This window comes from Mastomys coucha, unplaced genomic scaffold, assembly GCF_008632895.1.
Source record: "Mastomys coucha isolate ucsf_1 unplaced genomic scaffold, UCSF_Mcou_1 pScaffold1, whole genome shotgun sequence".
Classification (NCBI taxonomy): Eukaryota; Metazoa; Chordata; class Mammalia; order Rodentia; family Muridae; genus Mastomys; species Mastomys coucha.
Genome location: NW_022196891.1, coordinates 57,067,381 through 57,091,983, shown reverse-complemented (window position 1 = coordinate 57,091,983; position 24,603 = coordinate 57,067,381). Strand labels below are relative to the sequence as shown.

Sequence of the window (24,603 nt, the reverse complement as noted above, 5' to 3'; positions counted from 1 at the left end):
GGAAACTGGGAATGGAGAAATTTACATGTAAATAAAGAAAATAAAAAAAAAAAAGTGCCTGGACTTTGGATAACTTGAAGCCTGTCAGTAACACCTCCTTTCCTCTTTTCTCTATCTTTTTCTTTCTCCTTTTTTTTCTAATTTCTTCATTGTCTTTTCTACTCTTCTTTAAACTATTCTCCTTGTCGTCATTCTCTTTTTCTTTTCTCCTAAGTTTTTTTTCCCCGTGTTTTTAGGGTTCACATCTCCTATGTTTACTACCATCATAGTTTACTTTTTAAAATAATGACATATTATGTTAAACTATACAGTTATGTTATGGGCCCCACCCATGTCCTCTGCTCCTCACTTGAGTGCACCATAATTGGAGCCAAGGCTGCTAGACTCATTCTCATCTTTCCTTGTGGTCATTCGCACATAATGTGTGGGAACATCCATTGCCTGCACTCTGTCTTATTAGGTGTGGACAGGTGATCCAGACAGGGAAAGCAATATGTGTAAGAATGTGAGTACACTGGGCTGATATAGAGCAGACCAGATGATGTTTGCACCCATTTAGCTCTTCTACTATCCTTCTTCCTGTTGCTGGATGGTATCATGAGCATGATTTCTGGAGCTACAGGAGCCATCTTGGACTCCTAGAGGACTTGCAAGTGGAAATCACATGCCAACAAGACTGGAGAGAAGGTAGGTAGAGCCTGGGTTCACAATAATACTGTGTGTCCACAAAACCAACCCTGGCCTGGATATGTCTTGACTGCTTTGCATGAGAAATAAGTAACTTTCAATATTGTATAGTACATTGCTATTTCTGCTTTCTGAAAAATAAAATTTGGAGCCAAGTGATCCATTAACCTCATAAAAAAATACTTCACAGACTTCATTATTCCTTCTTTGACATTTATTCTTCCATTTTTGCTATCAAGGCGAATGTGAAACTTTGAGGGGTGCCTGAGCTCCGCCATATGAGATTGCACATCATAAGCAATGAAGCATTTTTGACTCTCTTCTCTTCTGCATTCTACATCCCCTTATGGGCTCAGTGTGGGACTTTGGGGACCTGTGAACTGTAGTAGCTGAGAGCTCTAGTCTCAGAGTCTCCTACAGACATGGTGTGTGGAGAAGCAAAGGCAATCTGTCTGGGCTGTCAGCTACTGTCCAGGAGTCTAGGCAAGGCAACAATTTATGAGATGCCTTTGACACTGAGTGTAAGGGAAGGCTTCATCAAACAGATTTTGCTGGCTGTGTTGTATGTATGTTCACAAAGTAATTTACAGTTCCCTTGGAAACACAGAAGAGTTTGGGTCTAAATTTAGAGTGTTCATTCTGAGCCAATGTAATAAGCTCAAAGAATATTCAGAATGAAGAAATGTGGGGCAATCTAATCTATAAACCTCAAGCTCATCTGTTTTGATGACCAAGACTTTAGCTGCTCCACTAAGGCCATTAAAGGGCAGAAGGAAGTGACCACTTCTCTGCCTGCGCTAGGTGCTTTGGTCTTTGAAGGATTGCTTTTTTAGTTTTCTCCTTTTCCTTTGGTTTTTTTTTTCTTTCTTTTTCTTTTTTTTTTTTTTTTTTTTGGTTGTGTGATGCCCCATGGCATTTGCCATCTGTCTTCTGTTAAATTTTCTTTCTAAGTGTCTCAGTGTGTGGCCCCAGAGAACCAGCATGTGAAGCACTCAGGATGTACCCAGATTACTTCTTCAAAAATCCATCAACATGCTGGTTTCCCAAGGAAGGTTCAGGGAGCTTAGAGGGTAAGGCACATCCATTTTTAGACAACAAGTCTAAGGCAGAGTACCTTCTAGATGCATAGGCTACAGATGAGCCCCACCTTTTATGATGGCAGCATGTGGAGTGACAGCTGCACCTGGAAAGTCTGGCTCTTTCCTTGGATTAAGTAATGGATTATCTCCTGCCTCCAGTGAATCTCGCATCCACCCCCCTTGTGCCTCCCAGTCATCATCCGTAGAGCCATGGAGGAGACTTGACCAACATCAAACTCCATTCCTCTCGCATTATAGCTGCTTCCTGGGATCCCCTGTTAAACTATAAAACTGTAACCTTTTTGCCATCTCCCTAGCAGTTAGCACATTGCCTACACTTCTTTTGCTAGCTTTGGAATCTTAAGGGCATCTTCCTTGGCGTATCAACACTTAGAGATTGGATGGGTGAGGAAGAATGAGAAGAGGCATCTGCTGAGGTACAATCCAGAGAGTGGATTCCAATGTCAAGTAAATGACAATAGGAAGAGGATGGGGAAAATCCATTTTCATTAAGAGCTGGAAACAGATCCAATAGGATGGGCCTCTGAGAACTAACTGATCACTGGGCTTGGCAGTGTGGAAGTCACGAATGACTTCAGAACAGAAAAAAATAGATGTACAAGGATTTTTGCTGCATTGAGGGCCTGAGTAGGCAAGGGAGGGTGGACCTAGTATTCAAGTAAAAGGTCTGCTTTCCAAGAAAAGCCAAGTCTCTGGTGGGGAGGGAGAAGGTATGGCTGTGAAAGAGAGCCAGCTGGTAGGTGAGTTAGTGGGAGCAACAGAATCTCTCTTGTGGTTATTCTTATTTCTTAAAGAACTCATTGGAGGATGAATGTGACTGTGTGTGTTCTACTAGTGCTTATTGCTATGACACATTACCTGACAAAAGCTACTTAAGAACTTACTTTGGCTCACAGTGTGAGCCAAGGAAGGCATGGGACTAAGAGCTATGATGGCAAGAGTTTAGGGCAGTTGAATGGTATTTGCATTCAGTGTGGGGTTTCTATCCTGAGTTAAGTATCCCTGGATCTCCCCCACAGAGGTGTGTGTGCTTTCTGGATGATCCAAATCCTGTCAACCTGTCAAGTAGACAATGGGTTTTCTCTCTCTCTCTCTCTCTCTCTCTCTCTCTCTCTCTCTCTCTCTCTCTCTCTCCCTTCTTTTTTCCCTCTCTTTCCCTCTCCCTCTCCCCTTTATTGTCCCTCTCCTTCCCTCCCCCTCTCTACCTATATCTATCTATCTATCTATCTATCTATCTATCTATCTATCTATCTATCTATCTATCTATCAGGTATTTATCTATTTAAAGTCAGGCTCTCACACAACCCAGACTGACTTTGAACTTGCTATGTAGTCAAGGATAATCTTGAATTTATGATCTCCCTTGGTTAACCACCAGAGTGCTAGAACCACAGGCATCATATGCCACTATGCCTGGTTTATATGGTACTAGAGATCAAACCTGGCCTTCATGAAAACTAAGACTAGTATCCTACCACACCCCAACCCCCCAAAAAGTAAATCACATGTAATTTATTCATCTTTGTGCTATTTCTGTGTCTTCAGCAATTAGCATTGTGCCTCAAACATGACTGGCATTACACAGGGTGGTAAGTTAGTGAACTGAGGTTCTGAGAACTGACTTGACATTAGGGTTATTTAGCCTTACATTTTCTGGAAAATGTAACCTCATTCTTATGTTGCACTACTTATGAACTAACCTAGGTCACCCTCAGCTTTGAGGGAATGCATATCCTCTCAGCTCTCTACCATCTATTTTCTCCTGTTCTGAAGTCACTTAGACCTTTTTTTACATGACCAAAGCTAGTGGTTAGTTCTCAGTTGTCATCTTATTAGGTGTATTCAGTATACACACACACACACACACACATACACACACACACACAAACATACACACACACACACACACACACACACACACATACACACTGGATATTTGCACACTGTGTCTGTAGTTTAAGAATTAAATCAATTTAAAGACAGTGCCAATTCAGGTCTACTGGAGTGATTGGTAGTAGAGGGAACCTCCAGCTTTCCTTAGCTGCTTAGGGGAAACATTGCAACAGTCTACTCCTACAACTGCCTGGGTCCAGCCCAATCTGTTCCCCCTTTCTGAAGAACTCACCCTCTATTCTCCTATAATACTCCACCATATTGTTGAGACAACAACAACAACAAAAATACAAGGTAAGGCTTTAAAAAAAAATTCCTAAACCGGAGGCAGTGGGGATTCAGCAAGTGAAGAAAAGGAGTGTGAATTACTAAACAGAACGGGGGAGTGAGGTAGCAGCATGGTGCATTTTGCATTTGGAAGTCTTCCCAGCCTGAATCTAGCTGCACTGGGGACAGAGGGGCAGAGCAGCATCTGTCAGTAGGTTTTCCAGGCTGGGGCTTCACTGCACAGTGGCTGCATGCTCGTCATCTGAGTTGGGGTGTGGGGGTTATTGGAAGGGTGCAGGTGGGTAGCATAGTCAGTCTGGGTTTGCTTCCCTGGATTCTTTTTTTTACACATTGCTTTCTCCTGTATCCCTTTTCAAACAATTAGTAGGTGTGACTGTGGAGAAGAGCCAGCAGGATGTGTAAAATAGCCTCATAAATTAGGACAAGATGACTCCCATTAGTTTGACATAGAGTGGTTGGAGGCATAGGCAAAAACCAGAGGAAAGTGAGTTAGAAGGCAGAGCCCTTGGGTCCTGAGGGGGTGCTTGAAGTTGGAGCAGAAGAGAGGCGAGTTTAAACACCTGTTCTGAGACCCAGGTCTCTAAAGTTACATTCAGTGGCTCATTGGACGCTAAGAGTGAGAGCAAGCTTTTAGGGTTGACTCAAGAGGTAAGAAGAAAGTATGTGAGAAATCTTGTATGTCACAACAAAATGCATTTCCCCCTATGGAGGCAGATGCACACAGAGTGACAGAAGAGAAGAGGAGAAAGCTTTCAGCCACCTCACCTTGGCAGGCCTCAGCCATTAGTCATTCTGTTTTCAAGCACTAAACTGCAATAAATATAAAACGTCCTGTCAACTGCCCCAGATCATATTTATTCAAATCAGCCAGAACAAGGTTTCTAAAAGCAAATGCCAACATATCAGAAAGATCCAAGGAGTCGGCAAAAATGTCCGGAAGCAATTCCCAAATAAGTTATCATGCTTAAAGACAATGCATCTGCCTCTAGGCACTGCAGATTTACCTGTGGTAGATATTCACTGCAAAATCTCCCCACCCTTGCCGGTGCTCAGTGCTAGGTTGGTTTTAGAAGGTTGTCGTAAGTGCAAAGTGGCTTGCAAAGATAGTAACATATTCACCCATGTATATTTACAACACATTCCTGCAGGCAACTTGTAGCTCAATGGAACATTTACTCTGTAGTATAATTTTTCAATAATATTACATGCATTAATAAAGGTAATTTAGAAGAAGCCCCCATAAAGTCATTTGACTTTTTTCTTTTTCTTTTTTTTTTTTTTTTTTTTTTTTTTTTTTTTTTTTTGGCAATTGCCAGAGTAATAAAATGCCTTTGCATTATGCGGCAGTAGGAAAGCTATGCCCTTTTGCTTGATTAAGTAATGTCCCTTCAGCGTTTATAGCCACACATTTGTGTGGCACTTTATTGCCATCTTATTTTAATTTGAGCTATGTATCTCCCGACTCTGGATGGCTCTACCCAGAGAGGTTTGGAGAACAATATTGTTGTCCTGAACAGCAGAAAGACCAGGGGCATGAGACATGATTTTACATTGTCAAGTGCTCACCACATTTGTTAGAACCCCAGGGTTCTAGGGTAACCAGGTTCTTTTGTTAATGGTTTGAAAATGTGTCCTGGACATCAGCTGTGTATTAAGCTTTGTGGTAGTATTGTGGGAAAATTCAAAGGCAAGATGTGGGATATGTGCGCGCGTGTGTGTGTGTGAGTGTGTGCGTGTGTGTGGCTAAGAGGCTGGAGTAGAGGATGAAGCTTCTAGTGTGTCCTTCAACTCCCTGCCATGATGACATTTCCTTATTAGCACTGAGGAGAATTTTTTTAGCCTCAGAAAATGGGGAAAAAAAGATGCCATCTAGAAGAAGGGGGAACTCATGAAAATGGATGATAATTAAGTAGTGCAAAAGAGTTGAGAAGAAATGAATGCAGAAAGGTGCATTCTGGGATTGATCATTCTTTGGTTTGAGATGTGATAGTGCTCTGTTTAGGAGTTGACCTTCTTCATCAGAGGGTCTCTGCAGAGCAGTGCAATGAGCAGGCTTGTGTCTCTAGACATCGTGAGTTTGAGATACGGTGTTCACAGAGCCATAAACCAGTGAGGAAACCCAAGCCTCATTGCCATGCCCTGGAGGGCCTGTGTCCACTGAATCTGCTTCTCTTAGAATGAAGAGATGCCAGACAACTTCTGTGTTGTACCCAACTTAAGAGATTCCAAAGTACTTCCATCCTTGCCAGAAAGTCAAAACCAACATCAAAATTAAGGCCTGTGGTAGGGACAGGATGCAATGGAGTGATAATTCGAGAGCTACGGATCTAGCTGGTTGGAGGCATGAAGAGTTCCTCTAAGTAAGGCAGGTCTTGAAGGAGGCACTTGAGTTTTTGTCCAAGCAGTCTAAGACCTTCGTAAGGAAGATGTAAGATTTAATAGATTTTTAGAAGGTTTGAGTCTGCTGAGGGGAATGGTTAAGAGGTACACAAACAGGTACCATGGGGGTACAAGTAACGTGACTGGCTATCCCATTAAATCCTTTACCTGGTGGTCTGTGAACAAAACTTCCTGAGCTTCATCTCTGCAGAAGGAGACCTGATTCAAACCTGTCCTCTCCAAACCACAGCCAGGAAATAACAGAAAACATAAATCATCCATGCGTTCAACCAGTAGAGGGCGGGGAGCAGCGTTTGCTAGGATCCCCCTTGGTAAGTAAAGCAGACAGTTTGTATAATCCTGCCCCATGGGAGACACAGCAGCCTAGCATGCAGATGTACAACTGCATGCAGCTCTCCATGGTAATCAGTGCCCTGGGGGAGACTAAGAGGATGCTGAGACGATTGTGAGGCAGGCAGAAACTACTAAAGAAGACCTGATCGGGGGAAGCCTTGCCTAGGCAATGTTTCAACAGGGACCTGAAAAATGGAAAACTTACACAGAGAGGAAAGTGATATAGCTCAGAGAGAGAAGAAAGCATTCGTAAAGGCTCTGTGTTGGACCCTTTTGAAGACTCTGGAAGAACAGGCTGAGTGATGCACTGTTAGGATAGTAATAGAAAGCATGTGTCCCCATTGCAGGAACAGCTGGATCCAAACATTTAAGGTAGTACACACCAAAGGAAAAGCTTGGTTTTTTATCACGACTGTAGTACCAATCTACCGAAAGAATCTGAGCAACCTATAAACTCGTTCAAGAATTATTTTATTTGTTTCATGGCTTCACTCTCTCTCTCTCTCTGCCAAGATTTTCAAGAATAAATTCCTGACACTTCACAGGCATATGCAGGCCATAGCCACGTATACTGCATGTGATGGTCTGGCCATAGCCACACATGCTGCATGTGATGGTCTGGCCTTACTCAGGTTTACTCGCTGCAGGTTCCCAGCAGCCAACAGATGGATAATAACATTTAGTCGTCAGCGGCTGGTAATTACAGTGTATATTTAAAGAAGAAATAACTACATTTCCTGCTTCAAGCGCTCTCTTATGAAATGGAGAAGCAATATCTCCCAAATTATATAGCAGAGATGCGATCCACAGTTCCAAGAACTGATAGAAAACTCCCCGAGGTTAATAATTCATGCATGACCTGTGATTGCAGCTGTACGTTTTATCTGTTTTCATTAGATGCTCTCTTTTATTGAGTTTTCACAGTGTACATTGGTAGCCTGGATGTGCCCCTGTTTGAAATAAGCTTTTGCTTTTGAAATGTTCTGGACTATATAATTTCATTTGAGCCATTATGTGGAGCACATGGTTCCTGTGTGTCTGGCTTTTTAGATTGTTTCACACCACTATCTAAGACTGGGTTGGGGATCGATTCCAAACTTTCTAGGCCCAAAGAGTCATAGGTCTCTCTTACTGGTCAATCTGTCCCCTGACTCAACCTTGCTTCTCGATAAAAGGCTAATTGATCCTGAGAAGAGTTTTGAACTCAGAACACTCTTCAAGAAGGCACCATACACATTTCAAAATGGATTATATCCTTATTCTGTGCATTGCAGAAAGAAAATGACATTTGTCATGATGCCAGCCCCCAGGCAGCTTCTGTGCAGGGCCGGGCACTTTATTGCTTGAGTTACACTGTCCCCTCTATGAAATGCCTGTTCATTTAGCTTTCTAAAACTATATAAAAACTCCTGAAGTAAGGGATACCTTCTAGCTGTTCATGGTCATCTAATTTACACCTCTCATCCTTTCCTATCTGATTTTAAAACCAACTCAGAAGGGTTATCACTAGAAATACATACATCCTTTGGGTGTGTCAATGGCTATATATTTGTACATATTTACATGTCTATGATTAGTAATGGCTCTCTCTGAATTTTACTCTTTTTTGTTTATATTTTCTAATAGTAATAGATCTGAATTATTTGTTTAATAATTAAAGATAAGGCAGAGGATAAGTTTCTCCTTTTGGTGCCTAGAGCAAGGGAACTGGTGGTCATGGTAAACTGGGGAAAGACAAGAAATGGTGATCAAAATAGACTGCTGACTCTTGGAAATGGCTTAGTGGTTAGGGTGCTTGTGTGCCACCTTATGGACCTGAGTTCTGATCTCTAGAACCCCTATAGAGGGCTTAATATGGTGAAATGTGTATGTAATTCTAGGGTTGCGAGGTAGAGACAGAAAAATCATGGGGGCTCACTAGCCAGCCATTCTAGCTATCTGGTGAACCCCAGGTTCAGTGTGAGACTTTGTCTCAAAGCATAAAGAGGGAGAGATGGAGGAGAATATACAACAGCCTCTGGCCTCCCTAGGGTGCACCCACACACATGACAGCCTGGGAGACCCTTCAACTTCAAGACAAGCAGAATGGTAGTCTCTAGGATATTCTTAAATCATAACATCATGTGGTACGTGTGCATGTATGTGTGCGTGTGTGTGTGCTGCAGAGGCACAGAACCCTCTCGTGTCTCCCTAAGACACCAACCCCAAGCGAGGACTCCTTGTCAGGATTTCTTCACATTTAGCTTGGATTCTCATCCTCTGGAGGAGAGGTAGTACAGGTGAGTATGGGTGCTGGGGTGTGAGGAGGGGAGGGCTCTGGCTTCTCTCAGAGGCCAGCAGCGAATCTGGCTCCCTCCTTCTCCTGATCGTTCCTCAGCATCTCTGTAAACTCTCTCCTCAGCTGCCTCCTTATTTTATCCTTGCTTCTTTTCGGGAGGGGAGGATGGCTCTTACATCATCCCCAGACTTCCCTCTCCTCCTTCCGATGGCTGTCTCTATGACCTTACAGAAACGGTTTAAGGGAGTCGGTTTCATTTTGGCCCATGACGTCAAAGGTTCAGCTCATGCTCCTGTGGTTCCTTTTCTGAGCTTGTGATGGGGTAAAGTATCACGGTGGCAGAGGCATGTGGAGGAAGAGGCTGTTTGCCTCATGGTGGACAGGAAGTAGACAAAAGGGGAGGGGCTGAGAACCAGGTCCAACCATCAAAAGAGTGCTCCTTTCTGGGACGATTTCCTCACACTGGGATTTGCCTCCTGGAGTTTTTGGAACCTTTCAGTTTAGTGCCACTACTTAAGAAACAAATGTTAGCATGTGAGTCTATGGGAAGTTACTTCACATTCAAACTGTGACAGAAAGAAACTTTTAGTCTCTTCCACATCTTTATTTTTAACGCTATTTTAATTTCACAGATATGTGCAGATCAAAGAAATGTAGTCGTCTGCTGGCCTGGCATGCATCTTTTTGTTTATGGACGTGTGTGTGTGTGTGTGTGTGTGTGTGTGTGTGTGTGTGTGTGCGCATGCTCCTATAGAGATCAGAGGTCAATCTTGGGTGTCATTCCTCAGGAACTATCTACCTTATTTTTTTTTAGATAAGGACCCTCGAGGATCCCCAGTTCAGCTAGTCTAGTTGGCCAGGGAGCCCCAGGGATCCTGATGTCAACTCTGAATGTTGGGGTTAGAAGCCTGTGCTACCCTGGCAGCTTGAGATTGAATTCAGGTCTTTACACTTGCACAGCAAGCATCCACTCCCTCCTCTATGTGCAGCTCTTACTAAACAAGTCAAGCTTTTAGAAATGAGAAAATATTTTCTCAGTTAAACAGCAAGTCAAAAAGCCTAAATTCTTTTGGCAATCGAAAACATGAGACTTCAAACCTATTGCCCATGTTCGGTGATTATTGTTCTCCCACTCTCTCTCCCTCCCTCCTTCCCACCTCTCTCCCTCTCTCTCTCCCCATCCTCTCTCTCCTCTCTCTCTCCCCCTCTCTCCTCCTTCCTCTCTCTCCCCATCCTCTCTCTCCTCTTCCCTCTCTCTCCTCTCCCTCTCTCTACCTCCTTCTCTCTCCCCCTTCCTCTCTCCTTTGCTCTCACTGTCTTCAATCCCCTCCCTTTTGTGTTATTTAGTCTGATTTTTTAACTTTCTACTTGTGGACAAAGAATGGTTTCTGAGGTAAGAAAGGGTTTTGTCTCTTCATAGTCAGGGAGGTGTGCAGAACTCAAGGGAAAATTCCTCGGTTAATATCACCAAATTTCATCCTAACACATGTAATGTGGAGCCAATTATGTATCTATCGTGTAAGCTTGTTATGAGGATTTAATGAGAGAATCCAGGAGAAACACTTAACACACAGGCTGGGCAGTATGTGGTAAGGGATCAGTAAATGTTTCCCAGTGTAACAGGCATTTATTATCCCTAGTGCGCCCCCCCCCTTCTTGCTGTCCACTAGGAAAAAAGAAAGCAGCCTCCAGGACCTCAGCCATGCCCCTCTTGACAAGCCACACCCTCCTCTTCAGCTACACCCTCCTCCTTCCAGAGGTTGTTTGGAGGTACCAGTAACCACAGCTGTTCTCTCCAAAGTAACAGAGAAAGCTGATGAACCACATGTTCTCCCCTGTAGGAACTGGGTAAGATACTTCTACGTTCAAGGTTCCTCACATTCAGCTGGTGACTCCTGAAAGTCCCCAGTGAACCTGTAGCACGGGATGAACCTGGGGCTGTTCCTATCCCTAAGGCGTGCAGAGGCGCATGGGAAAGAAGCAGAGTGTGGCTCTAAGCTAGCAGGCTTTCTTCTACATCAAGAAAGGACTGGCCTGTCACTGTACCAACAGTAGGCAGTCCAGGAAACGCTACAGTGGTTTGGGCACACATCAGACATTCCTGGGGTCAAGGAAGACTTGGCTCAGATGCCTGAGGGTCATGTTTTTTTATAAGTCCCTGACTTCTGACACATGGGTCAGCCTGCTGGTGTAGTGACTTGCTGACGTATTTAAGTGACAGCAAGTCATGAGAAGTTCTACAAAGGCTTTAAACCTTTGACTTCAACAAGGACCCAATGTAGCTGTAGAAAACACTGGAAAGCATTACATGCCTAAGCAGCTTGACCCTATTCCATTTGCAAAGTCTACTGAACCAGCCAGAGAGACTGTATTTGCTCAGGGAGATTTGCTGTCCTTCCCCTTATCACACAGATACACACAGGCATTTATAGGCATGTACAAAGGAGGACATACGTGCATATATATGCACAAATACATATACACACAAATATACATAAATGTACACAAATACACATATGTGTGTATACACACACACACACATACACACACACACACACACACACACACACACACACGTTTCTATACCCACAGCAATGCTTATAGGATACTGCCACACTTGGGATATCTCATGGAAAGGTAATCCTACACAATTCCTCTGGGCATCATCCCCTTTCTTTCCTTCTTTCCCTATCTCCTCTGGAAGTGTCAGAGTCTTGAATATATTGGGTGGCTCTGTAGACCATTTAGGAGAAATTTACATTTTTGTGCTGGGTCAGCATTAAATGAGCCTTGAAAACTAGATACTCACGGCAACCACACATCCCTGAAAAGACATCTGCGAAGATAGAGATGCGAGGTGGAGAAAAAAACAACATGGCTGTAAGGAAATAGCAAGCCTTCCGTGATGTGCCAGAGGAAGCAGGGGCCCTCCCCTCTGCTACTCAGCATATTGGGTACCCACCAAACTGGGCTGACTTTGTGAAGAGATCTTCCACCTGGTCATGGGAGACAATGGGTTCTGGTTACCTTGTATTTAAGATCTGCCTGCCAGGGCTTCTCTCCTCTTGGCTTCCTCTCCTCTTCCTCTTGGCTTAGCCCCAGAAACCTCATATTTTCTGCTTGTACTTATCAGCTTCAGCTGGAGCCTCACAGTGCCCTGAGATGCTCTCTGAGTCCCTGCTCATCCACCCAGGCACACTCCCTGTGGTACCAGCTCTCCATTTTCTTCCCCTGCCCACTTCTTCCTGGAGTTCCTTCCTCTTCACTAGGCCTCCGAACCTAAGCTTTTTCCTTACATCATTCTGGTGAGAAACTTAGCTCCTTTACTCTCTCATCCAGCTTGGGCATCTCTTGGACAAACCTCAGTCCACTAAGGGGATCTTCTGGTTATGTGATACCAGAGAGAAATGGTGATTGGCCAGTCTTGTAAATTTGGGACCAGTTTCAGCTAGGCCCTTGACAGGTTTTCATAAATGTTGTTTCTCTGTCTCTCCCTAATCAGACACTCATCCCTTTCTCCAAGACATGGTGGATCATCTTCTCAGAGTCCCCTGCAGCTTCGAGCTGATCTTTTAGGAATGACATACACTGACCGTTGGATTCTACTTAGGTGGCCCCTAAGTTGTCACATCTTCCAGAGAGACCCACCTTACAGGAGAAGAAACCTTTCAACTTCGGGGTAAGGTCTGTACTCTGGGCTCCCATTGCAGCTTGGGTGGCAGTCTGGAGCTTCTGGCATGGGTCACTCCAGAGTGGCTTGTTCATCCTATTTGCTTAGCTTTCTGGACATCAAGCCCTAAAGAATAAAACCCATCTATAACCTCTGTAGTTGCCAAGACTGGCACACAGTTGGTACTCAGCATGTTTTGTTTGTTGAGTGAACAACTGATGTTCATCCTTTATGGACACATGACCCTGACTAAGTATATGATATGGACAGAGCACTGAAGATCCAGGGCTTCTCCCTGAAGGGACCCATGAACATTCAGGGATGCCTGAAGAATTATATGGAGATCTGAAAGCATGGCCACTTGTATCCTCTGACATGAAGCTGTTGGCATCCACTAGGATTACTTGGGTTTACAAATGATGATTTTTAATAGTAGGAGGGTTACATTTCCTATTCTCCTTCTCCCAAACCCTAATAAAGAAAGAATTCCTTTTACAGTCCTGATGTATACTCTCCACTGTGAGCTGCTAGGAGTCGGGACTATGAAGGCTTCTCTGCCCGCTTCTCTCCCTCATACACCTTTGTATCTGACTGCCTTCTCAAAGGCAGGAGGAACCATCCCAATCATCCTCACCCATTGATTTACTTTTGCCTTTCTAGAAACTGAGGCCCCAAAGAGTTTGAAAGCCATCTCAAGATCCCATGGGAAGTAAAAGGGACAATCTAGAGGACATTCAATCTCTAGACCTGTCCTTTACCATACTGGATTGCTAGAAATGGGAGCCTTGGTTATGTCTCTCCCAAGGGGGATTTGGTCACCATGGCACTAGGATAGAGGACATTTTCTGCTAGGCTATCCCAGCCTAAGAGTAGACTCTTAGGAACTGCCGAGCATTGTGAAGTGGCTGGCGTTCTTCTCGTCTTTCATGGAGCCTATCTCGGCAGGAAGCAGAGCAATCTATTGCCAGCTTGGCAGGACTGTCACTCTTATTGATGAAGGAGAAATTGAGCCCAGCCTGAAAAATGACATAGCATTTTGAATGTTGGAGAGACAGACTAATGGGCTCTTTCTTTCTATGTATTATGTGCCATAGTGACTTATGTTATACCTAAAAAAAAAAGAATTGCTAGGGCCATACCCAGTCATGTCTTACCTGTCACCTCATTGTCTGAGACCACAACACTTGATATAGTGTGGAGTGACAGGGACTGGTTTGTAACTGTTTTAAAAGAGGATCCTGTACACCATAATTTGGTGCTTGTATATTATCACATTAGGTGTAACCTGCCATACCACATGTTTATGTATCCCAGGATGCCACTGGACACAGCTGGTGCAGCAGCCAAGGAGAAAAGAAGCATGAGCTACAAGTGAATTGAGAATGAAATGAGACCCAATGTCACACACTCCATGTTGCCTTCCTATCAGCTCCTTTTGGGGGAGTCTTGAGACTCATTTATTCTACTCAGGGGAGTGAAATCACATGTGCAGACTTTACTCATTGAGATGTGTGCCAGGGACTGCTCTGCTGTAGTATTCCAGACTGCTTCATGGGCTAGCAGAAGATGGAAACACAACTGATAGCTCTGGTGTCATTGAACAGTAGAGCGGAGACTGCATGTGTCCATCAAGTTACTGTAGCTCATATACCCAGCAAAGACCTATAAGGAGATGTTTCTGCAGAAGCCTAGATGAAGACGAGAAGCTGGCTTTGCTCTGGGTGGAGATCAAAAGTATTCTAGGCCTAGAGAGGAGAAGGCACAGCGGTTATCATGAGGATATACTACTGTATTTGTGGATGGGTAGAGGCTGCTGTGGCTAGGATCTGATAAGTGAGGGCTAGGTGGACAGGCAAGAAAGAGAGGGTGGGATATGATGGGGCTTAGTGGACTGAGAAAGGGGTTTGGATTTTATTCTTAGAACTGAGTTTTAGAGAGCCTTCAGCAGGAAAGCTGTCATTCAGTAGAGTAACAGGGACTCGTTTTTTTTTTTTTTTTTTTTTTTTTTTTTTTTTTGGTTTTTTTTCGAGACAGGGTTTCTCTGTGTAGCCTTGGCTGTCCTGGAACTCGCTCTGTAGACCAGGCTGGCCTCGAACTCAGAAATCCGCCTGCCTCTGCCTCCCAAGTGCTGGGATTAAAGGCATGCGACACCACCGCCTGGCTTAGGGACTCGTTTTTAACTTTTAAAGAGGACCCTGTACACTACTGCTTGTACCTATGTTGCACACAACCACAGGTGATGGAAACAACCCAAATGTTGAGTGGTTGTAGAACAGATAATACAATGTCATACATGCTCCCATGTAGAGGAACCACATGGTTGTTATGTTGAGTGAAATTAGCCAATCACAGGCAGAGTTCAGGAGTTTCTGCTTAATGAACAGAGAGATTGAGCTTGACAGAATGAAAATACTCTTGAAGTAGATGGTGGTGATGTTTTATCTCACAATAAGAATACATGGAATTCCAATGAACCACAATGGTTAAATGATGATTTTTTTTTTCATTATATGCACTTTATTAAAACAGAACAAACAAAATAAGAAGCCAAAGCAAAACTGCTCATGGTTTCTGTGGAAATCCATAGTGGGAGGGCAAGAATAAGTGTCACTAAGGCCACTCAACTAACCAGTCACAGTGAAGAGGCAACTTAGCAGTCTGAGTAAGAAGTGATGGTGGTTTGGATCAGGAAAGGAGGGAATGGAGAGAGAGATGGAGATAAAGAAGGAAAGGAGGGAGAGAGAGGGAGAGAGGGGGGAGGCAAGGAAGGGGGAGAAAGAAGAAACACAAAGCAAAGGAGCTATAACTTTAGATTTTATAAAAGAGTTGGGAGAATGGTGCACAAATCCCTGTAGTTCTTATGTGGGTGACTAGAATGTTTTGCAAACAGCTTGCTCGAGTAAAAGCCGATGTCCTAAATGTGACCCCAGAGTCAAGAGTGAATGCAGAATTTATCACCTAGGTGGAGGTACTTTGAATGTGAGCAGGGACACTGCTGATACTACTTCCAAGAGTCCAGGCTTGAGGTTGTCCTGGACAACTAAGAAGTGTGGTCACCCTGCTTGGGCCAGCTCTTCGTCCTGTAGCATCTTTTTTAACCACACTGCCTCATGCTTCATCTTATATCTCATGTGCTAAGATGCACTCACAACCCAGGATGTTTTACAGATGACTCTCTCACCCCAGCGTTTGCAGCTCAGGGTTCCTCTGCCTGGAATTCTCTGGTCCTGGCCGATCATGTGACTTGTTCTTTCCCTTCCGTATTAACTTTTACCTAGTGCTACTTATCTGTGGGACCACTTTGTATAAAGCGAATTCTACCAATGCCCCCCCTCTTCCTTGTGATTTGGTTTTCTTTATGGCACATACTACCTTCTTCTAGGCCCTACAACTTTTTATTTATTTGGTGCCTAGTTTTGTTTCTTCTTCATAGAGTAAAAGTTCCAGAAAGGCAAAGGTTTTTCAACTGTTTCAGTTGTTTCTTTTTCCCTGCATGCTTGCAGCGGTGTCTGACTCAGAGTAGATGCTTAAGAGATATTTGGTAGAAGATTGCCTATATAAAAGTAGCTCACAGTCTTCCTAATGAAACACAGTCCAACACTGAGCAGCCCAAGCAATTGGATTTAAGTGTATATAGAGCAATGTTTTGCATGAGAACTTTTTTTTAAAGTTAGTAGCTCTTGAAAACAGCCAAGAGTCATGTCTAAAAGAAAATGTATGGCCTGTGTTCAGCACAGTTTGCTCTTAAAAACTTTCCCTTTCCATCTCTTAGTGTCATAAATTATTATAGCTGAAAGAAATCAACTCTAAAATTCTGATTCTAAGTGACAAGCTCCATTATATCTTTAAAAAATTGAGATGATATATTTCCTGGATAGCAAAGAAGGCTGGAGGTTGAGGTAATAAGGGGGAAACTGAGGATTTGGACAATTTATGATTCAATTTCTTGGGCTGGCAGACTATTGGGATTTCTCCCAGTTGGTGTGGGGGCATTTCAATCCTACTGCTAGCATAATACTTCTTCCATTTCTTTAGCTCCACACTAAAGTCTACAGATTTGGGCAGATAAATTGTCAGCTGTTTTTCCTGTTTCTGAGGCATTAAGCTTAAATCCTGTTAAGGTTCCTCATATATTAAAAATAAAACTTCTGTTAACTTTTCCTCTGTTGGTGCAATGAGAGTTAAATTAATTTTTAACACTTGGGTAGAACAGCAGGAGAAAAACATAGCCCCAGAGGTGTCCCTTGTAAGCTGTTGGGTGGCGAGGGAACGGCTGCTGGTGTTGGCCTGCACAAGTGTCTACATATCATAACTGTGTCGGGAGACTTTGGGCCCATAGGCAGTTAGAAGGATGGCAGTGCCTTTCCTGACTTTGCTGTGGCCCAGATACAAGTGGATTGCTGGGTAAGACTTTAAGTTATGCTGAGTGAGCTGACTGGCTAAATTAGTCTGCATGCTTTGTCATCAGTGGATCACAGGGCATTCACATTCCTAGAACTGCCCCAGAATTCACCTTCTGTTACCAGGGAAAGAGCTCATTTTTAAGTTTGCATTGTACCCTGTGTGAGAGCATGAACTTTATAATCTGATCTGTAATCTTGGTCAAGGAATACAGAGGTGTGTGTGTGTGTGTGTGTGTGTGTGTGTGTGTGTGTGTGTATACAAAACTTATAATGTTACACCAATTATTTTTTTCTAATCATTATTGTGTATAGGAAAAAAAAATTGTTTATTTTATGTCCCTCCCCCTACAGTTCAGTGTTATCCTCCCATTTTTCAGGGGTAGATACAAAGATTCAGAGATGAGAATTGGTTGAGAAAAGCCACATAAGTGGTAAATGACAGTTTCATTTGATTTATATCTGAATCCAAATCCAAAATATAGTATATCATGAGGCTATAATAAAAACAATTTCAATTCCCTAAGTGTTCCATCTTGAAAGCAAAGAACTCATAGTCACTTCATAGGCTCTATGTGGCTCCATGTGATAATTAAAGAAGATAAAGCATGTAGAGTGTTTAGTACAGCACCTGATTGTGGACTGTTAGAATAGCATGCTTGTCATAATTTACTTTCCTCTTTCTTGCAGGACCTGAGAAGATGTTTGTGCTTATATCTGTTACTTTTGCACATGCACTATGACCACGACATGTGACACAAACACTTCCTTCAGAAAAAGATTCATTTTGTCTTATGTTTTCAGTGTGTAGAGATAAAGAAGGCATGGCAGAGCAGTTCCAGTCATATTAAAAAGAATGTGAGTGGAGGCTGTTAACGCTGTGGTAGACCAGAAAGCAGAATGAATAATAGGAACTAGGGGTATGTTTAACCTTCAAAGACTCACCCCTCCTGACTTACTTCTTTCAGCTAGGCTCTATACCCTAACTGTTGCACAGACTTCAAAGTAGTGCCACTAGCTGGGGAAAAAGCATTCTAAATGTGACCCCAACTATGAGTATAAACATAAACATTTAGAAGAAGGCAGATTGATGCTGAGTCAATTCAAACAATAATAAATTTCTCCCTTGGGTCTATGACTTTTCCATGCATGAGTTATTGACCAGCCTTATAGTACCAGATGTAGATGGTGAAATAGGCATCAAATGCAAGTAGATGGTAATTGGCTGCTCCAATAACCATTATGCCACTATTACACAAGTGGATATATGTTGCCTTGCAAGTTAGTATTGTAGTTGATACAGTTCATAGCTAAGTAAGACAGATTAAAGTTATAACAATGCTTAATCTAATTTCTCAACTATTTTGGATGCTTGCATGTCTTTTTTTTTTTTTTTGAGAAAACTATAATTCCCTGCATGTATTCATTGATCCGCCCATCCATTCATTTGTTTAACATATTTATTTTAAGAGCATTGGATTGAAGAAAGATAAAGGATGCATCTTACTTTGAAGGATGTTCAGATGTGGTTGGAGTGGCCAAACCTATACAACTTCAACTAAATAGTAACCAGGGAAATAACTTGTCCAATTCCAATGGACAGGCTTTGAACAGGGTATCACCAAGCTCCAAAGGCATGGATATGCATTATAGCTGGAGTATAAAACAAGCAGTGTTTGGATTTTAGGAGAGAGAGTGATTGAAATACCTAATGCTTAAGTTGAAACAGCATTTCTGGGACCAGCAGGCAGGCAGTCCCTCAGAAATGGAACTTTCATTGTTTAACTTCTACTCTGACAGCCACAGACCAGATAGAATTAAAAGCAGAGGCTCTTTGGACTTCTGAAGGAAGTGAAATAGGTGTGAGATACCTTCTTTTAAAAGATGTGTTCTATTGAAAATTCTTGCAAACCATTACACTCTATCAAAGAACACATAAAATACAATCATATTTGCCACTATACTACAGTACTACAAGCCCTTCCCATCTCACCTTCACCATAATCAATGGCATTATCACAACTTCCATCTCCACCACCATTACCACCTCTACTATTTCCGATAACATCACCATCATTACCTTTATCCTTTCCAGTGTCATTGTTATTTTCTATAACACTGCTAACATCTTAAATACCACCCTTTCCACCACCATTTCCACAAGGCAAAACTAACTTTCAGCCTACATGATTATGAAGACTAATGTTCCTCTTTTTAAGGCATATGCCAACTCCAAGTCAAGGCTCCCATCTCCTCAAATGCATGTTGAAGAGAAATCTAACTGTTAAAATTCCAGGAGATGGGATGGGGTGCCTGTAGTGGCTATTGACAGGAAATCTGTGAAAGCCTGCTGGACAGGACTCCTGGCTTCTCTACTCAAGCAACAGGAAGGGCTGACTTTATATCCTAGCAAGGGATCCTGCTGCATGAGTTATGCTCAGAAAGATCCTATAAATGGTCCCTTTCATCTTCTATTGAAATGAAAGAGCAAGAGAGAGAAAGAGAGAGTAGAAATGAATTGTATTCCTGCTGCAGAGTTCATTTGATAAATAATGCATATAGAGTTTGCAGTAATAACTGCTCTTTTTCGATTCAGCATGTGCAAGTCGGTTTTGACATATACTCTCTGTATTTCTAACAGACGGTTACTGACTGGTGCCTTGACTGGCATTATGAAAGGCAAGGCAGACTGTTAGCATTTGCTGTCGAGTTACAAAGGTTAACTTGGTTTTCCCCTTGGGCTGGAGGTAGGGTATTTTTGCCTTTCAGAGGAATGCAGATGATGGAGGGAGAACTGACTTTGCTCTGGGTTCTTAGGAAAGGGTGTCAGAATAATGCATTTACCAAGGTTGAGAGACCAGGACTCTTTGCAAGCACAGCATGGGTATATTTTGAAGACCTTGATCTTGGCTTCTTTTCCTCAGGATCAAAGCCAGTCCCAGTGACCCACTGGACTCTGAGAAGAACACAGAGATATGATCCCAAGCTTTTCTGGAAGAAGGACTGGTCCAAAAACCATGGGAGGTTCCTGATCTGCCTATGGCTACTAGAAAACTTGCCCAGACCGTGTGATTTTTCTCTCCAGATGGGCTCTGGCTTTCAACGGGACAATACCAGGCTCATGTGCAATCAGTGCTATTAGTCATCATTGGTTACTTTCCATGTCTGCCTTGAAGGCCTTGAGAGCACATGTTATTTTTCATGTTACCTTACTTGGCCCTCACAATAATGAGGCGGGAATTCCTATCCCATTTGATAGATCTATGGAAGCTGAGCTATGGATAGGCCTGGTGGCTTGTCCACACAGTAAGACAGTAGGAAGAAGAGTTCACTCTAATTGAATATCAGTTAGCTTTTCAGATTCTAAGTTAGTGCTTTCATTACTATTAGCTGCCTCTCTAGAGCCCTGTTGCTACTTGTATAGGGGGAAAGTAAGGGCAATATACACCCCAAAGTTAAGATAAATACACATGTTCCCTAGATATACACATGCACACACACAGAATCATTTTGGTGCACACCTAAGCATGCACACATACACATGCACATATCTCTCTATCTTCCCACAGATGTGTACAACTTGAATCCTCATGCATGTATGTGTTGCACCCTCATGCACTTGTACATGCATACATGTACACACATGTGGAAGTACATTGCCATGGCTGAAGTCAATGGTATCCCAGCAGGGGATGGTTTCTGCTATTTTGTATGTTTTCGTTTGCTTCAGTGGGGGAAAAAAAATCCTTCAAAGCCTCAGGAGGCACTTTCTCCCTGGATGGGAGGAGCAAACCGGGAGCCCCAGGAAATGATTTCCACTCTGCAGGGGTCGGCAATTTTGGAGAATCGTGATACAGAGCCTCTTTTAGCTACTGACCCCTCATTGGGGTTCATAGCAGTCAGTGGTTACAATTTGTGAGGACGAAGATTTATAGCGCTCAGTGTCCAGGAAGATGTAATTTACCTCACAGGAGGACAGCTTTTGCTCCCAGGAAAATGTTTTACCTCCCCCGACTCACCTTTAGATTTCAGGAATCGCCATGAGAGGCTGTCTAAAATTTTAAATATTACATTCACTTCCCCAAAGATTAGATAGCATTAATGTCAGAGCCAAATCATGTTTCTATCAGAGTCCCCACTCAAATAACCTGCAAGAATTTTCCAGGAGGCCACGGAGAATGAAGCTTCCGTATCCATCTTCTGTTTTCCTTCCTGTCTTCTCATCATTTATTTTGATTTCTCTTGGAAGCATCTCATGGGAAATCTTACTCTTCTATGTTGTAGGATGTTTACTGCTGCTCGTAATTTTCTTTTCTGTCAATTTCTTTGTTTTCCTTTTTGGTGATATTCTTTCCTCCTACTGCATAAATTCTTAATGGTTTCTTTCTGATAGCCTCATATTTCTGCCAATTATTTTGCCCTTTTTTTTCTTTTTGCATTGGCTTTTCACCCTGATTCCTGTTCTTTGTGCTTCAGACTTGGGATTGAAGTGCACATTAGTTTGACCCCAGACTCTCATACATTACTAGCTGCATGACCTTGACAAGATACACATTCAAACTCTGAAACCCTAATTGCAATATCAGAAATTTGAGGTTACTATAGCTACAATGTAGGGATGTACTAAGAATCAAATGAGATTTTGCTTGGAAGCACCTGTCCTCAGACATGACACATGATAGGTAATCAAAGAATGTCCAATTGTGTCCTTGTCAGTCTCTCCAAAAATACATGCTTATCCCTGGTCCTTACAGATTCACTCAGTCACATGGAGCAGGCTATGTGGGTTAGCCAGGTTTCATGGGGGAGACAGTTCCTAACTTGTTATAGGAGGATGATCACTAACAAGACAGCTTTGATTTGGTGCTGCCTAAAGAAAACAGCAGTGACTTAAGCAATGAAGGAAGTGACAGGGCAAGAGATCACTCTGCTCATGCTCTGTGTGCACACTGAAGCATCTTGATAATGGAGTGGGGGGGGGGGAGAATCAAAACGTGCTCCTTGGTTCAAATAAGCTGTCATAGCCTGGGAGATAAAGATGTACTCATCCGTGAAAGCTGGGGGCTAGACACACACCATCATTATGCACAATTTAATAATATACACAGGACTTCTCCCAGTTCCTATTTGGCAGCAGCCAACACTCTGAGCACGGATCTTGCTAATTTTGTGTATTTGAATTCTGCAGTAAAACAAGCAATCTCAATATTTGGGTTCACTGGGAACCAGTTCCAGAATTGTAATGATGACTAAATGTGGGAATGCCCTAGTTGCCTTAATACTTAATTAATTCACACTGACAGGGCGAGTTTGATGATATGCAATCCGTGCAACCCCTATCAGGGACAAGAACATCCCATGATCTCCACCCCCACCCCAAATAACAATGACAACAGGACAAGAACAGCTGGTCAGACATCATAGGCAGTGGTTAAAAGGGTGGTAGGGGAGGAGCAGAAGGTTGTACCCATCCTGGTAGCTTTTTTTCTTTATTAATAATTTGCTTTGCCAACAAGGCCATCTATCTTTCTGTTGTAGCTACTGACTGTGGTTTGGGAATTACTTCTGTAGAATGTAGAATTGGGTTGTTGGATTTTTATTTGAGAAAGAAATAGGCCAATGGTAAGTTTCTAGAATCCAGGAGCCAGGCCAGAAGGGCTTTCTTCTTTGGACTGCAGCATAAGTGCATTCATTGCCTTAAAAGACTCTGTGTCTCTTTCCATCTACAGACAACCTAGTATCTGAATCAAGGCTCCTGTACCATGGCCCCTTTTGTTTTACAAATTGGAGCATCCTCTTAGCTACACCATCAGCTTTTCTTCTTTCAATACATCTAAGTTGCCAAAAGCAAAAGTACAGACAATTTCAACCTATGCAGCCATTCAATGCATCATCAAAGAGAAGGGTTATTTCTGTCTTCCAGTGTGGACGTCCTCATTACACTGACTTTTGTTCTCACACTAGATTCCTCTTGATCTCAAAATAGTTGCAGAGCTCAACTCTTGCCTAGCAGTATTGAACTTTGTAAGTGGGGTGAGAGTAAGCTTTCATTATTTTATTATTTATTTTAAAGTAAAAGTGTTCCCTAATCTCACCCTAAAATTTACTGAATAGTGCCATGTGCCCACGTCTATGACAGTTACCTGAAAGGGGGAACAGAGACATCATGATAGGTTTAGATGTGTCCTTATATCTTCATTGCCATCATGGACTAGAGTATGACCCAGCTTCTCAGTGAACTGTTATCAGACAATTGAACGAAATCAAGATTCTATGGCAAAGAAGACATGAAGGCTGATAGAGAGATAATCCCAGGTTATACGGTTTCCGGGGGAGTTGGCAATAGAAGCAGAGTACATGAGAGTGGGAAGCCAAAGGGTGGTGATTTTCCTTCCCTGTTCTAATCTTCCTGAGAACCTTGAATCTGAGCCACCAGCATGCTGTCAAAAGGAATATGTCATCATAACATGGTCGTGTTACTCCCAAAGAGTTGGTCCCTTGATTCAAATACTGCTAATCATTTCCTCACAGAATCTAAGCCCCCAGCCTCTTCTGCTCAACACTTAACAAGAAGGCCTTGAATCAAAAGGGAGAATAACCAAGGGATGGAATTATTTGGTAACTGTGCAAACCCCACCTGCACTGCACCCAGTGCTCGAGAGTGAGGGACCCATCTGTTTGCCTACCAGGTTAAATAGACAGAGGTTCACCTTTGTCCCAGAAACCACTGGGCTTCAGCAATCCAATATCCAGTATTAGAGCATTGAATACAATGTGAAAAGTCCCAGAAAAGAAGCTTACTAATAAAGACTGTGGCTAGATCAGGGCTGGGAAGCATTGTTGGTTCCAAGGAAGCTGAGAAACTAAGAGATCAGAGGTACAGAAGCAGAGGGAGCCATATTCAGCTCTTGGCTGCAGTGTTCTCAGAGGCTAGTAAGGGAAGCATCAATATTCTCCAGCCTTGTGTGCCAGGTGGCATCTGCCTTCGTGGAGGAAGGAGGAGGAGTCACAGATGCTTTTGTGGAGGTCCCAAAACTCAGTAACATACAGCTGCTAAAAAATCTCAAAACATGGCTGAAGCCAGCCATGATGACGCCTGTCTGTAAAACCAGCACTCAAGAGACAGAGGCAGAAAGATCACAAGTTCCTGGCAGCCTGGGTTATGTGGTGAAACCCTGTCTTAGATATCTTAAAACAAAACAAACTCCATTGTCTCTGATAGAAAAATTTAACTCTATTACTTACTCAGTATAAAAATTTGGGCACATGCATTCACATCTTTTAGCCTCAGTTTTCTGATCTATAAAATGAAGAGAATGCTACTGTTGTCCCCGATTTAGGAGAGGACAATAACCCTTGTAATTTGGGGAAGCAGCGGTGGCCCATTATCCATGTTTGGTATGTGCCAGATAGAATGCTGTGTGAATCTGTGGCACAAAAAGAGACCCGGTGCCACATCCATTATTAAGTAGATTTTTAACATGCATTGATCAGAAAGCTGGTAAGTGTCCATATTTGCTTTTTAAATGAGTCTTTTCCACATGAGAACATGTT

At 42.8% G+C, this 24,603-nt stretch overlaps 1 protein-coding gene across 8 annotated transcripts in view; it reads right to left on the bottom strand.

Annotated features, from left to right (window-relative positions):
* Positions 1–24,603, bottom strand: part of Tnr (tenascin R) — a 409,328-nt gene that overhangs the window by 118,994 nt on the left and 265,731 nt on the right. The window contains exon 1 of one of the 8 annotated variants that reach the window (XM_031386579.1): positions 12,628–12,682. The exons of the other annotated variants lie outside the window; for them this stretch is intronic. The gene's annotated coding sequence lies outside the window, so the exon portion shown is untranslated. Of the gene's footprint in view, positions 1–12,627; positions 12,683–24,603 lie in introns of those variants that run through there. 8 annotated transcript variants of the gene reach the window in all.